Genomic DNA, 15,505 nt, shown 5'->3' on the forward strand with positions numbered 1-15,505 from the left:
GCATTTTGAATTATCTTTGTGTGTATCACTACAAGCTAGGGATTGTTTACATGATGTTGACGAAAAAAAAATATATATATACAGTATATATTAGAAATATAGAGTACACAGTAGTGGAGGATTTTAAACAATTATACTTTAAATATCTGAATGGAAACCCCTGACCCTGAGAGTCTGAGACTTCCTAGAGTGAGAACCAAAGAAGATTAAGAAGAAGCATAGAGAGACGTAAAGGAGGGTGGAGGATGAGAGAGGACAGAAAGGTGGAATGATGGATATTGGAAGGTGGGAAGGAGAGAAGGAGGGAGCTACATGCAATTAGTAAGTATGTATGTATACGTAGAAAGATAGATCCATGTATCTGTCTATACAGACGAATAGAACTTATTTATCGTGGGTTTTCTGTAAAAGCAGCAGCCCTTCCACATAGAACATCAACAAAAACTTTGACGTTCTACCCTTAAAAATGTAGCTTTTTAACAAAGTTTTTACAAACATTTATATTGTAAAAGCTGAATATTTGCCTGTCTTTACAGCAGTTATAGTAAAAGCAATACTATGATAAAAATACTGTGTGCTGCAGTTCCACAGCTGCTGCATTGATCCAAATGACATGATTGGTTAGGAGATAAGAAAAGTGTATGTGCTATACTGCTTGAGCTGCTTTCCATATCGCTGATAGTGAGATATTACTGATAAGAAAAATGTTAAGAAATAGAACGGAACCTGTTTTCTTTAATGAAAGTTATGTATATTCTGTGTCATTTATCTGCACTAGCAGTCTGTCCATAGGTAGGTTCCGCCTGTCTGTGGGTGTGTATGAGAGTGTGTGTTTTGTCATAATAAAACATATACCCTGTGGACTCACGAACTGACGAGCTGGATCCTTGGCCCATGATGGGACTGGGAAAAAAAAAAACATGGATTTGATCATCCTCAGTCAGTATGACTGTTGTTGCAGCAGTAAAGAATGTGTTATTATATATAATTTTTCATAGTTTGCTGGAAAATTGTCATGTTTGGCGAGTGAAAGTCAGTTCATGGACACTTTCATGTTTGTGGCTATGATATGAAAAGTTTTTTTAACCTCTTTATCATCATTGCTCAATATAAATGTATGTTTGTGTCCACCTGATGAATGTCAGCCCAATATTCTCTCTGCTTTGATCTCTGATTTGGTCTCCACCAACTCCTGAGAAAAGCATCCGGCCCTTTATCTGCTAAATGCTCCACTATGCACCACCTCGTCTCTAACTGCTGTTTGGTGCTGAGAGGGGCACGGTTAAGAGCTTTTTCTTGAAGTTGATGAGAGAAGTGATACTTAACCAAACAGTAACGTTGTGGGCTGTAAAACAAAAACAATGAGCTTAAGAGGAACTGCAGAGTTTGTGTAAATGTGGATATCAAGTGTATCCACAGTGATAGCTGCATACACTATAATACTGCAATATGTATGTGTTATTTAAAGGCTTATCAGGTGCCAAACACTGCTCATTCATTTCATTTTGCAACTCGGGAAAGTAAATGACATTGGAAACTATTTTATCTTTAGTTGTGACAATCGTGATGTAAACAGCAGAAATATACAGCATTCAGGTTACTAATCCACCAATGTGCATATTTGTGAATGGCCAATGCTGTGCCTTGCTGAGTGAAGTATTGAATTAAGGCAAAGGTTGAACCAGGTTCAACTTTGCTTCATTTTGCCAGAGCCTCTGCATTAGCGACCCTGCCGAGCCAACAAACAGGTTTCATTCAAATGAATGAGGCTGTTTTTTCACACAGAGCCAAAGTCGGTCTAAATGTTGCCTTAAAGGTCTTTTCCACTACAGGAAAAAAAGCGAACCATGATTCAAGGTGCAGGCAATGCCACACGTTATACTTCTGTTTCCACTGTACTCCCCTTGTTTGGATGCAAGTACCTGGACTCTACTCAGGGACTGGTAGGTACAGGTATTTTCAGTGGAAACACCACAATTAAATATGCAGGACATGTTTTTAGATAATCACTGTTTCAATATACAGGTGCTATTCTGATTCCCAACATACTGTATGTGTTTTACTTCTGCATTTGTCTGTATGACCTGTAGATCGTAGATAGTGTTGGGGAGTACATAAATTACATTTACAAGACCTAGATCGGAGTGGGAAAGAGCAATAAGTCTTGTTAATGTTCCACGCATTGTACCAAGATTATATTTGTCCAGTGTATTCTAACAATACACCCATAACATGTTCATATTCGTGCAACTACAGAGTCAGAGGAATTAAGAAAGAAAGAAATCTGTCTTTCATAGTTTTTCACAGTTTACCCTCTACCCACCAGGAAATACACACACGCACACACACGCACACACACGCATACACATACACACACACACACACACACACACACACACACACACACACACACACACACACACACACACACACACACACACGTGCATGCACACACATACACACGCACACACAAGCGCGCACACACGCACACACGCACACACGCACACAGAGCAATAAAGGGAGCTGATAAATTGGTTCACTTTCAGCACTGTGTTGTTTGTTGGTGGAATGATCCGTCATTTAGTAGAGATGACCTGATGTTATCAGAGAGTAAGAGAAAACAGAGGAGCGAGAGATGAAGAGATGAATGAGACCATAACAAATCCATAACCAATATTTCCACATCACTGAGTCTGGCTGTTGCCATTTCAACAATAAACACACATACAGTACTTGGCAGCACTGTCTGTGGGTGAATCATCTGTTACAAAATCGGGTGATGCATTAGTTCGTCAAAAAACATTACATTATAACCAATATATTGCAACACTATTGGGAATCAATTATTTTTCATAACCATACAGTTTGAGGTTCAGGTAGGTTAAGAAAGCTGTTGATCAAGCAAACCTATTCCAACATAAACTTTAACAGTGGCAACCCCAGATGAGAGACACAGAAACCGAGAGGAGGTTGATCCAAAATGCAGCGGCACGTGTATTGACAAGAACAAGGAAACGGGAACATATTAATCCTGTATTAGCTGCTCTGCACTGGCTCCAGGTAAAATACAGAATATAATTCAAAATCCTTCTCTTGACTTACAAAGCAATTAATGGTCAGGCTCCAGCATATCTTAAAGATCTCATAGTACCTTATAAACCAACTAGAGCATTACGCTCCCAGACTGCAGGGTTACTTGTGGTTCCTAGAGTCTCTAAGAGTACAATGAGAGCCAGAGTCTTCAGCCATCAAGCTCCTCTCCAGTGGAACCAGCTTCCAGTTTGTGTTCGGGAGGTAGACACCCTCTCCACATTTAAGAGCAGGCTAAAGACTTTCCTTTTTGATAAAGCTTATAGTTAGGGCTGGCTCAGGTTTGCCCTGGATCAGTCCCTAGTTATGCTGCTATAGGCTTAGACTGACGGGGGACACCTCCCTGCTCTCCTCCTTCTCTTCCTCTCTCCTCCCCTCCCTCTCTTCTTCTCCCTCTCTATCTGTATGCATTTATGTAAATGTATGTTACTAACACAGCATCTGGGGCATCATCCCTGGAGTTTCTGTGTCTCTCATGTGGCAGGTTGCCACTGATAAAGTTTACATCAGGATCAGGAGTCGTGGCTGCGCCTGCTGCCCTGACATTTTCCTGGATCCATCCAAACTTTCTCTTTTTCAACACAACATAATTTCTGTCAAATGTTGTATTTGTACTATGTTGTTTAGCCTGTACACACGACATCTATTGCACGTCTGTCCGTCCTGTGAGAGGGATCCCTTTCTTCCATTTTTCCCTCTTTAATTATGGATTTTCTTTTAGGAAGTTTTTCCTTGTGCGATGCGAGGGTCTAAGGACAGAGGGGGTCGTAACCTGTAGAGTCTGTAAAGCACACTGAGACAAATGTGTCATTTGTGATATTGGGCTATACAAATACATTTGATTTGATTTGATTTGATAGCTGAAGGCTCTGGCAATGATCTAGTTTGCTTTAAGATATGCTGGAGCCTGACCATTAATTGCTTTGTAAGTCAAGAGAAGGTTTTTGAATTCTATTCTGTATTTTACCGGGAGCCAGTGCAGTGCAGCTAATACAGGAGTAATATGATCCTGTTTCCTAGTTCTTGTCAATACACGTGCCGCAGCATTTTGGATCAACTGAAGAGTCTTCAGGGACCTTTTGGGACAGCCTGATAATAATGAGTTGCAGTAATCCAGCCTTGAAGTAACAAATGCATTGACTAGTTTTTCTGCATCATTTTGAGACAGGATGTGTCTTATTTTTTACAATGTTACGTAAATGAAAGAAGGCAGTCCTTGATATTTGTTTTATGTGGGAGTTAAAAGACAGATCCTGATCAAAGATAACGCTGAGATTCCTTACGGGGGTGCTGGAGGCCAAATTAATGCCATCCAGAGCTTCTATGACATTAGAAAATGCGTTTTGGAGGCGTTTGGGATCAGGTTAAATAACTTCAGTTTTGTCTGTGTTTAACATCAAGAAGTTGCAGGACATCCAAGTTTTTATATTTATATATAGAAGTTTAGCTAATTGATTGGTTCCATCTGGTTTAATTGATAGATATATTTGGGTATCATTCGCATAACAATGAAAGTTTATAGAGTGGTTCCTTATAATATTGCCCAAAGGAAGCATATATATGGTGAACAGAATAGGTCCAAGTGCAGAACCTTGCGGGACTCCATGACTAACTTTGGCTGGCATAGAGGATTCATCGTTAACACGTACAAACTGAGATTGCTCAGATAAATAGGACTTGAACCAGCTTAGTGCGGTTCCTTTTATGCCAATACAATGTTCCAGTCTCTGTAGTAGAATGTCATGATCAACAGTGTCGAAAGCAGCACTGGGGTCTAACAAGACAAGAACAGAGACAAGTCCTTTGTCTGATGCCAATAGAAGGTCATTGGTCACTTTCACCAGTGTCGTCTCTGTGCTATGATGAACTCTAAATCCAGATTGAAAAACCTCAAATAATTTATTGTTATGTAAAAAATTACATAACTGTTTTGTGACTGCCTTCTCAAGGATCTTAGCAAGAAAGGGAAGGTTAGATATTGGCCTTCATTTGGCTAAAACCTCTGGATCAAGACAAGGCTTTTAAGAAGTGGTTTTATAACAGTGACTTTAAAGGATTGTGGTACATAGCCAGATAATAACAGATAATAGATAACAGGTTGATCATATTTAATAATGAGGTGTGAATTAAGGGTAAAACTTCTTTAAACAGTTTGATTGGAATCGGGTCTAAAAGACAGGTTGATGGCTTAGACGACGAGATTGTTGAAGTTAGTTGGTTAAGGTTAATTGGAGTAAAACAGTCTAGATATATTTTAGGTGTTACAGCTGTTTTTAAGGTTCAGGAAGTCGAAGTTAAGTCAATACCGATTGAGGGCAGGAGGTATTTAATTTTGTCTCTAATAATTATAATTTCATTGTTAGTTGTCACTACTGAGAGATATAGGAATAGAAGGCTCTGTAGAGCTGTGGCTCTCTGTCAGCCTGGCTACAGTGCTGAAAAAGAAACCTGGGGTTGTTCTTATTTTCTTCTATTAATGATGAGTAATAAGCTGCTCTGGCATTACGGAGAGCCTTCTTGTATGTTTTAAGATTGTCTTGCCAGACTAAATTAGATTCTTCCAGCTTGATGGAACGCCATTTCCTTTCAAGATTTCTCAACTTTTGTTTTAGTTTGCGGAATTGTAAGTTAAGCCACGGAGCTTTCTTTCTCTGTTTTATTATCTTCTTTTTTAGAGGAGCGGTTCAAGTGTTATTCACAGTGAGGCTGCAGCGCTATCAACAAGATAATTAATTTGTGAGGGACTAAAGTTAGCATAAGAGTCCTCCATTATATTGATATTGAGTCCTGGTATTGAATTAAGTGCTGATGGAATCACTTCCTTAAATTTAGTAACAGCACTTTCAGATAGACATCGAGCGTAGGATATTTTTCCTACTGGCTTGTAATCCAGTAACAGGACTTCAAAAGTTATTACAAAATGGTCTGATAAAAGAGGATTATGTGGACACACTGATAAACTTTCAATTTCAACACCATATCCCAGAACAAGGTCCAGAGTGTGGTTTAAACAATGAGTTGGTTCATGTCCTGACTGAACCCAATTGAATTTAATAATGAGATAAAGGCATTATTAAGGCTGTCACTATTAACATCCACATGAATATTAAAGTCACCTACAATAATTACTTTATCTGTTTTAAGGACTAAACTTGATAAAGATTCTGAGAATTCAGATAGAAATTCAGAATACAGACCAGGAGGGCGGTACACAGTAACAAATCAAATGTATTGTTTTCCATGTTGGGTTTGAGAGCGTAAGAACAAGACTTTCAAAAGAGTTATAATTTAGTTTAGGTTTAGGATTGATCAAGAGGTTTGAGTCAAATATGGCCGCGGCTCCACCTCCTCGGCCTCGAGGAAGGTGAATATTAATATGACCAGACGGAGTGGATTCATTTAGACTGACATATTCTTCATGTCTCAACCAGGTTTCAGTGAGACAAAATAAATCAATCTTATTATCTGATATTAAATAATTTACTAGTGCAGCTTTAGATGAGAAAGATCTCAATCAATCAATCAATCAAAAAACTTTATTGTCATTTCAAGCTATACAATGTACAATTCAAATGAAATTTCGTTGTCCTGGCTTACTGTAAAAGTGACTGTAAAATTGATCATAAATATTTAAAAGTGTCGTGGTGCTGATAAATAAATATAAAATAAAATGTGTACTTAAAATATAAATGTACTTTATGTAAATAACATATATACACTCTATAAAATATATACATTTAAGAGTTCATTAGAGTGGAGTTCACATCCCATTGCTCAGGAGAAAAAGTCAACAGTCTGATGGTTTGGGGAGAGGAACTGTTGCAGAATCTGGTTGTTCTGCTCCTTATGCTGCGGAACCTCTTGCCAGAGTGCAGCAGGGAGAACAGGCCGTGGTGGGGGTGAGTGGGGTCTTTTATAATGTTCTGGGCTCTGGTGAGGCAGCGTTTATTAGCAGTGTCTCTGATGGAAGGAAGAGACGTCCCGATGATCCTCTCCGCTGTCCTCATCACTCTCTGCAGAGACTTCTAGTCTGAAGTGTTGCAGTTTCCAGACAAGGTAGAGATGCAACTGGTCAACATTCAGGATCAGGTTGTTGGTGTGACACCAGTCTGTCAGATGTTTCACCTCCTCCCTGTAGGCCAGTTCGTTGTTGTCCCTGATGAGTCCCACCACAATTGTGTCATCCGCGTACTTCAGGATGTGGTTCGTACTGAACCTGGCACAACAGTCGTGGGTCATCAGAGTGAACAGCAGTGGACTCAGAACGCAGCCCTGTGGGGAGCCGGTGCTCAGAGAAATGGTGCTGGAGGTGCTGTTTCCAACCCGCACATGCTGGGGTCTGTTGGTGAGGAAATCCAGCAGCCAGTTACACAGGGGGTGTTGAGGCCGAGGGGTCCCAGTTTGCTTACCAGATGCTGGGGGATGATTGTGTTGAATGCTGAGCTGAAATCCAGGAACAGCATTCGCACATGGGTGTTCTTCTCCTCCAGGTGGGTCAGGCTCAGGTGGAGTGCAGAGGAGATGGCATCCTCTGTGGAGCGGTTTGGGCTGTAAGCAAACTGGAACTGGTCGAGATTGGGGAAAGTATGGAGATCATATGGTCCTTGACCAGCCTCTCAAAGCACTTCATCATTTTTGTTGATGTTTATGTGCCTACATTGAATTTTTCGATTCAGTTGCACTTTTGCAGCGGTGGTGTTAATTTTTATTAGGTTTAACTCCTCTTCTGTTTACCATTGATTTCAGTGGTCGTGGGGCAGACACAGTCACTATGGGGATTTGAGTGGGTGACTGCCCGGAAAGAAGCACAGAGAAGTGTGTAAGACTACAACTCTGACTCCTGGTCTCAACTCCGGGTTGTCATGGATTAAGTCCACTAATAAACTTTGTAATATTAGTAGATATGAGATCCGCTCCATCCAAAGTAGGATAGATGCCGTCTTTCCTAATCAGACTAGGAGTTCCCCAGAAAGTTCGCCAATTATCTACGAAGCCCACATCATTATATGGACACCACCATGAGAGCCATTACTTTTACTCCCTTCATAATTACTACGGCCACTAGAGGTCGCAGCCTAACAATTTTCAACCTCCCTGTGGTGATCCAGCTTACCAGTAGATCAGGGATGGGCAACTTTGAGGATAGGGAGGGCCACAAAAAGTGTGTCCTCACTGCCAGAGGGCCACTTTGCACCCCCCCTCACGGAGCTCCGACAGCACCCCCCCGCGGAGCTCCGACAGCACCCCCCCTCGCAGAGCTCCGACAGAACCCTCGTGGAGCTCCGACAGCACCCCCCCTCACGGAGCTCCGACAACACCCTCGTGGAGCGGGCCGCCAGTTGCCCATCCCTGCAGTAAAATAACAGCCTACTTAGCCAATAGAAGTTAGAGTAGGGCCATACCACCTCAAATCTATGCTCCCTAAAACAACTGATAACGGTAATCTAACCGGCTGATAACACTCGATTGCAGGTTCCACTATCATATTCATTTAGGTTAGGTTTTGTGATATTAAAGACTTCTGGCAGTGGCTCAGTCAGCAGGGGCTTGTACTGTGAGCCGTAGGGTTGCTGGTTCAAGTCACCGACCAGTCCTAAAAAATGGAGTGTGACTGCTACTTGGAGAGGTCCCAGTTCACCTCCTGCCCTGCCGTTGTGCCCTTGAGCAAGGCACCGGACATCCCCCTTCCCCCCTCACTCCCATTGCTCCCTGGGCGCTGTCCTATGAGCTGCCCACTGCTCCTAGTACTAGGCTCCTGGTATTAGGATGTGTTAAAAGGATGTGTGTGCTCTGCATGTGTGACCATTAAAAGAGGGTTTCATCCCTCCAAATCTTAAATGACTTTTTCTCTCGTCCCTCAGGACACACAATCCTTGACCCCTCTACTGGTAACCCTTTAAGAACTTCTGAATCTTTCTGTCTGATACTTTTGTATTGTAGTGTGCAATAAACATTGCAGCCCATTAGACTGCTTAATGGGATTTATACTGTCTTGATTTGTTCTTGCAGCAGATTTAAGATGGACTGCAACTTACTGTGACACTACTACTCGCTCCAACAGTCACTGTTTGGCCAAACATCCTCCTTGTCCGTACCCCCACTCTGCTCTCCCACACATTTACACATTTGACCAATGACCACGTCATGGAATGGTGGATTTGAAGACAATATTTAGCAGCATGACTTTTAAAATCAGTACACATTCATTCCACATACACACCAACTGAGAGTAAGGCCTTTTCAATCATCCATGACCTATGAGCTGGCCTTGATCAGTTGCTCTCACTTCCTTGTTTTTGATCTGTGGATTCCCCTCATGACACACGCATACACTGCTTCTCATTATGTCATAGACAACATTTGAAACGTACAAACGCGAAACTTGCAAACTTCACTCCATTTAAGGTAAATACCAGCTTGTGCATCTCATGTTTTGTATACAGCCATTATTTATGTACTCCAGAACCATAATTATTTCACTCATGCTGACAGTGTGGTATAGCAAGTATAGGTTTTGGTCAATATTGGAATGTTAGAAAAGTTTGTTGGATTAAAGTTCTGACAAGCACATTTGAAACATACGGACCCCTTTGGACGGACGGACTGATAGACAGACAGACAGACAGACAGACAGACAGACAGACAGGCAGACTATTCCAGCTGCTTGCATCTCTCTTGATAATGTTTGTCTAATGTTTGTAACCATTTGTAAGGGGTTGTAATGTATCCAGAGAAGGTTTTGCATCAGGCACAGCTCCCACTTTTACCGTGATGGATGAGTACAACTTTTGTACTATTTCAGACAATGGGCCAATCTGATAATCAGTTTCACTCCCAGTCTTAAGGGTTGACTATGCTCGAAACAAATTAGTATGTACAACATTTTTTATTTTGCAAAAAATGGTACTACTTTTCTTTTGCACCTAAGCACACCTGGCCAATCGTGATTGTGGGTATGCCTGTTTTGAAAAGGTGGAGGGGTCTACTCGTTGTCCAATGGGATAACCTGCCAGGAACTAAGCTCATGTTCAGATTGACATTAGCACTATGTGAAAATAAAAATAAAAAGCCCTGCAGCACTTTTGTTTATTTCAATAAGAAACAGTTGGGGTCTCTCATTGAAATGTGACTTTTTTGTGACCTTTATTTTTGGGCTCCTTTAATAGGTAGATAATAGAAGGATGACAGGAAACATGGACATTGGGGTTCATAGTTGGAACCTAGACCTATAGACAACCAGGATGCCCTACACATTTGACTTAATCATCATGAATATGAAGACTATCAGTGTCTCCAAAGTAAAAAAACACACATACCAACACCTCTAAAGCTCACTCATTAACACGTCATATCTTGTGTGTTTGATCTATACATATTCTTCTAATAATAATAATAATAATAATAATAATAATAATAATAATAATAATAATAATAATAATAATAATAATAATAATAATAATAATTTATTATACCCATGAGATTTTAAAATCAAACTTTTAAACTAATATGACTATTGCCTCTACAGGTTCCCTGGCCCTATATGTATGGATTTATGCTTTAATTGCTGTATTCATCACATCATCACAATGATCACAGGAAATGATTCACTGCAGACACACACACACACACTTCTCAGTAGAGCATCCAAAGAACCTCCCTTCATCCTCTCCCTGTCCTCCACCTGTATCACTCACGTTTTAATGTCACCAAATCATCTGTCTATTGCGTCCTTGTTTTCTTCCTGTGTTCCTCTGTCCTCGTTTTTATCATCTGTCCTTTCCTAGACATGTTCCCTATAAAGCTTGATCACAATAGTAATTTTGATGTTTTTATAATCTTCAGAGCCAAGAGGGACTGTCACATCAAACACTTATATAATTGTTACAACCTAAATTGGCCTATTGTGTTTGATTCTATTAATCTGATCGTCCAGGAAATTCAAAGAATTACTAAGAATGACTTTCACATATCATTTTCCCAAAATCTGCCTTGCACTATCTGTCTTTTCTTTTTTTGGTCCCTAATTGCCCTCCAGTTCAACACATCGGAACAACAAGGTCTAAAGCTCCAGTATAATATGAAAGACTTACAAAGAACAACCAATATTCTGATGTTTATGCTCTCCTTATGCTAAATGTATATGCACTTGATATAATAGGTATCTACCTACATGTACAGCCTGGGTTTTGATTTATAGTTCAGTTTCTGATATTACCACAGCACTAGACAAATGACTTGTATGTCAGGCCATATCATGCTTTAGTGATATATACCCCACAGTAATAGCGTTTACATTCTTTCATTCACTTTATGATATAGACAAAGAGTTAGCTGTGTAATGGTGTGTTACTGAGTCTTTTTTCAACTTTCTGAATGTCTTGTCTTCACTCTCAACAATCTCCACTAGCATGGACACATGGAAGAAACACAAGCAGTTAAAGCTGACCAATCACAGTTGTTTTTGTCTCCATAGCATAACCGTGACGTGTATACACTGTGGTGTCATCCATCCATTAGCCCCGGGAGTAGCAAACATTTGATATTTAGCACTAAACACGAGGTACAGCTGAGGCTGATGGTAATGTCTTTAGTTTTGAAGGTATTTGGTCATAAAACAAATATTGGACAAGGTGAACATTTTACCTACTGATGGGGCTAGATTAAAAGATTTAAAATGTGGTTATTACTCATCCCAAGGGGAGATGAATGTCTGAACCAAGAATTGTAGTGGATTTCTTTTTTTTGCTTTATTACTGAATGTTTGCATAACTGTGTTTTAATGTTATTCCCTACTTGTGTGATATGCTTATGTAAGGTCTGGACTTAATGCATTTATTATTTATGTAGTTAATGTAATCCTACTTTGCTGCAGTGTGACATCTTCATACAGAAACCAAACCACCCTCAGCTGATGTCATTCAGTCAGTGAATGCTCTGAGGAAAGATGGCTTTGCAGCCTTTTGCAAGCTCAGCCATCTCAGGAATGTCCAACAGGAACCAGAGGGCGAGGGATCCCCCTCACCTCTCCTCCACTGTCACCCAGTCCACAAAGACCTGTGCAGGTCCCCGTCCATGCAGCCACCCTTCCATCCTCTCATACGTCATCAATCCATCCATCCACATGTCAGGCCGTGGCGGGACCCAGCTCGGCCGACAGACGTGAGCCGCCGTCAGGTTGAGTCTTCTCTTACGAGGGCCCCTCTCGGAGCTGTCCAAGGGCCCCTTAGGAGCCTGGAGTGCTGCGCCAACTCAATCTTAGTAGTGGACAAAGTGAAGAGAGCGGGAGCCATCCCATCAGTCTCCATTATGGGACAGCGTTGTTGCTCTGCTGTCGTGTTCCTGTGGTACTCCAAGGGAGATGCTGTCTCATACATCATCAGGGAACAAAGGGCCTGGCCGGGAGGGGGCTGAGGAGAGGAGGTGGGAGGAGGTGTGTCCTTCCTGCCCCTGAGACACACACACACACACACACACACACACACACACACACACACACACACACACACACACACACACCTCAAGATCCACAATCATCAACCTTCCACTGGGAGCGAGTCCTGCTCAACTTCTGTTTCAAGATTATCTTCCAACATAAGATATCTTCTCTGTGACAGTAAGATATTCTCTCAGATAATGACCAACTGTGCAAGAATAAATATCAAAACATATCGGTATGGGGTTAAAGGATTATTCTCAGAGGACAAAATGAGTTTCAGGTAACTCTTCATGAGAAGTCTGTGGCCAGACACAGCTCATGCTATAAATGTGCTTACACCTGGCGATTTAAACAGAATTTGTTTACACTGTCTAGTAGACCTGTGAGTCATCAACTGTGAATGGCGCACAGATATCATTAGAGGTTGGGCAAAAACAGTACATGTGTTGTTTTCACTATTGCTGGTCAACATGTAAACCAACCTGAAACATGAGCTGTTAAATGACCCTCCAGTGTGTTTTGGAGTCGGTTTAACCCTGATTATTAAGGGGAGAAATTGGTTTAGAGGTTTTGGAGGCATTACATATATTGGGGCAAACAAATGTTTTATGTTACACAGTGATTATGTGTTTGCTTACAGTAACCAATAGAAAAAAATTCCACTGCAATGGAATAAAGATAGAGAACAGCATTTTGTATATACATATGTTCATGCAACAAATATCCAATATACTCCAACCAACCAATTATGTTGCTCAACAATATGCGAGAGGTGAAAGATCAAGGATGACCAATTTTTGTAGCCACTGTGTATCAAGTACTCCAGATGTGTTATTTCAAGTGTACAGTATTAGCAGGAAAGGACAGATGTAGCAGGTCTGTGATTGGGAAGAGCCTTTGGCTGCTGAATGTGATGAGCAGAACATTAGCATAGCAATGGGCTGCTCTGCTGTCACTACAGTATCTCTAATCAGCCCTCCCCCATTCACCGCTGACAAGAAAGGCAGAGTACGTCCAAAACCAGCTGGCTTTCCATCTACGCAGTGCAAGTGTTTTTCTCTCTTAGAAATTTAGCTTTTACAAAACAGTCTCAAGAGTAGCTACATCTGGCAATGCTGGCAGTATATGTGTGCACAAGGAAAACGGAGAACACTTTGGAGTCTCTGTGATAATTTATTTTAATGTCAATCTAGACAATCACACAATACAGGTGTTGTCACTACAGGAATAGTTTGACATCTTGGGTAATATGCTTTGTTTTGTTTTGTTTAGAAGATCGATATCAATCTAATTTCTCATCAATCTACAGAGCAGTGACTTCCTTAAGTCTGCCCACACATGCTGATCAGAAGTACAGTGCAGATAGATAAAACATTCACAACATAAAAATATGTAAATGCTAATGAACAACAAAATCATTCCAACACAGCGTAACAGAGAGCAGGAGGAGACTGAACAGTTTTAACCAGCTTTGATTAGCCAACGGAAGAAAACAAAGAAGAAGAGATTTACCATTTTCCTATTACTTCCATCCATCCATCGTCTACCGCTTATCCGGGATCGGGTCGCGGGGGCAGCAGCTCCAGTAAGGAACCCCAATCTTCCCTTCTCCGGGCCACATCCTCCAGCTCCGACTGGGGGATCCTGAGGCGTTCCCAGGCCAGTGAGGAGATATAATCTCTCCACCGAGTCCTGGGTCTTCCCCGGGGTCTCCTCCCAGCTGGACGTGCCTGGAACACCTCCCTAGGGAGGCGCCCAGGTGGCATCCTTACTAGATGCCCGAACCACCTCAACTGGCTCCTTTCAACGTAAAGGAGCAGCGGCTCTACTCCGAGTCTCTCACGGATGGCTGAGCTTCTCACCCTATCTCTAAGGGAGACGCCAGCCACCCGTCTGAGAAAACCCATTTCGGCCGCTTGTACCCGTGATCTCGTTCTTTCGGTCATGACCCAGCCTTCATGACCATAGGTGAGGGTAGGAACGAAGATCGACCGGTATATTGAGAGCTTTGCCTTCTGGCTCAGCTCTCTTTTCGTCACAACGGTGCGGTAAAGTGACTGTAATACCGCCCCCGCTGCGCCGATTCTCCGGCCAATCTCTCGCTCCATTATCCCCTCACTCGCGAACAAGACCCCGAGGTACTTGAACTCCTTCACTTGGGGTAATGGCTCATTCCCTACCCGGAGTAGGCAATCCACCGGTTTCCTGCTGAGAGCCATGGCCTCAGATTTGGAGGTGCTGATCCTCATCCCAACCGCTGCACACTCGGCTGCGAACCGATCCAGTGAGTGTTGAAGGTCACAGACCGATGATGCCATAAGGACCACATCATCTGCAAAGAGCAGCGATGAGATCCTCAGGTCACCGAACTGCAACCCCTCTCCTCCACGACTACGCCTCGATATCCTATCCATGAAAATCACGAACAGGATTGGTGATAAAGCGCAGCCCTGGCGGAGGCCAACATTCACGGGAAACGAGTCCGACTTACTGCCGAGTATCCGGACACAACTCTCGCTTTGGGCGTACAGGGATTGGATGGCCCTCAAAAGTGACCCCCTCACCCCATACTCCCGCAGCACCTCCCACAGTATCACCCGGGGGACCCGGTCATACGCCTTCTCCAGATCCACAAAACACATGTAGACCGGATGGGCGTACTCCCAGGCCCCCTCCAGGATCCTTGCAAGAGTAAAGAGTTGGTCTGTTGTTCCACGACCAGGACGGAATCCGCATTGTTCCTCTTCAATCAGAGGTTCGACTACCGGCCGAACCCTCCTTTCCAGTACCTTGGAGTAGACTTTACCAGGGAGGCTGAGAAGTGTGATACCCCTGTAGTTGGCACACACTCTCTGGTCCCCCTTTTTAAATAGGGGAACCACCACCCCGGTCTGCCAACCCCTAGGCACTGTCCCAGACTTCCACGCAATGTTGACGAGGCGTGTCAACCAAGACAGCCCCTCAACACCCAAAGCCTTC

The sequence above is a fragment of the Cottoperca gobio genome, chromosome 19 (genome assembly GCF_900634415.1).
Source record: "Cottoperca gobio chromosome 19, fCotGob3.1, whole genome shotgun sequence".
Classification (NCBI taxonomy): Eukaryota; Metazoa; Chordata; class Actinopteri; order Perciformes; family Bovichtidae; genus Cottoperca; species Cottoperca gobio.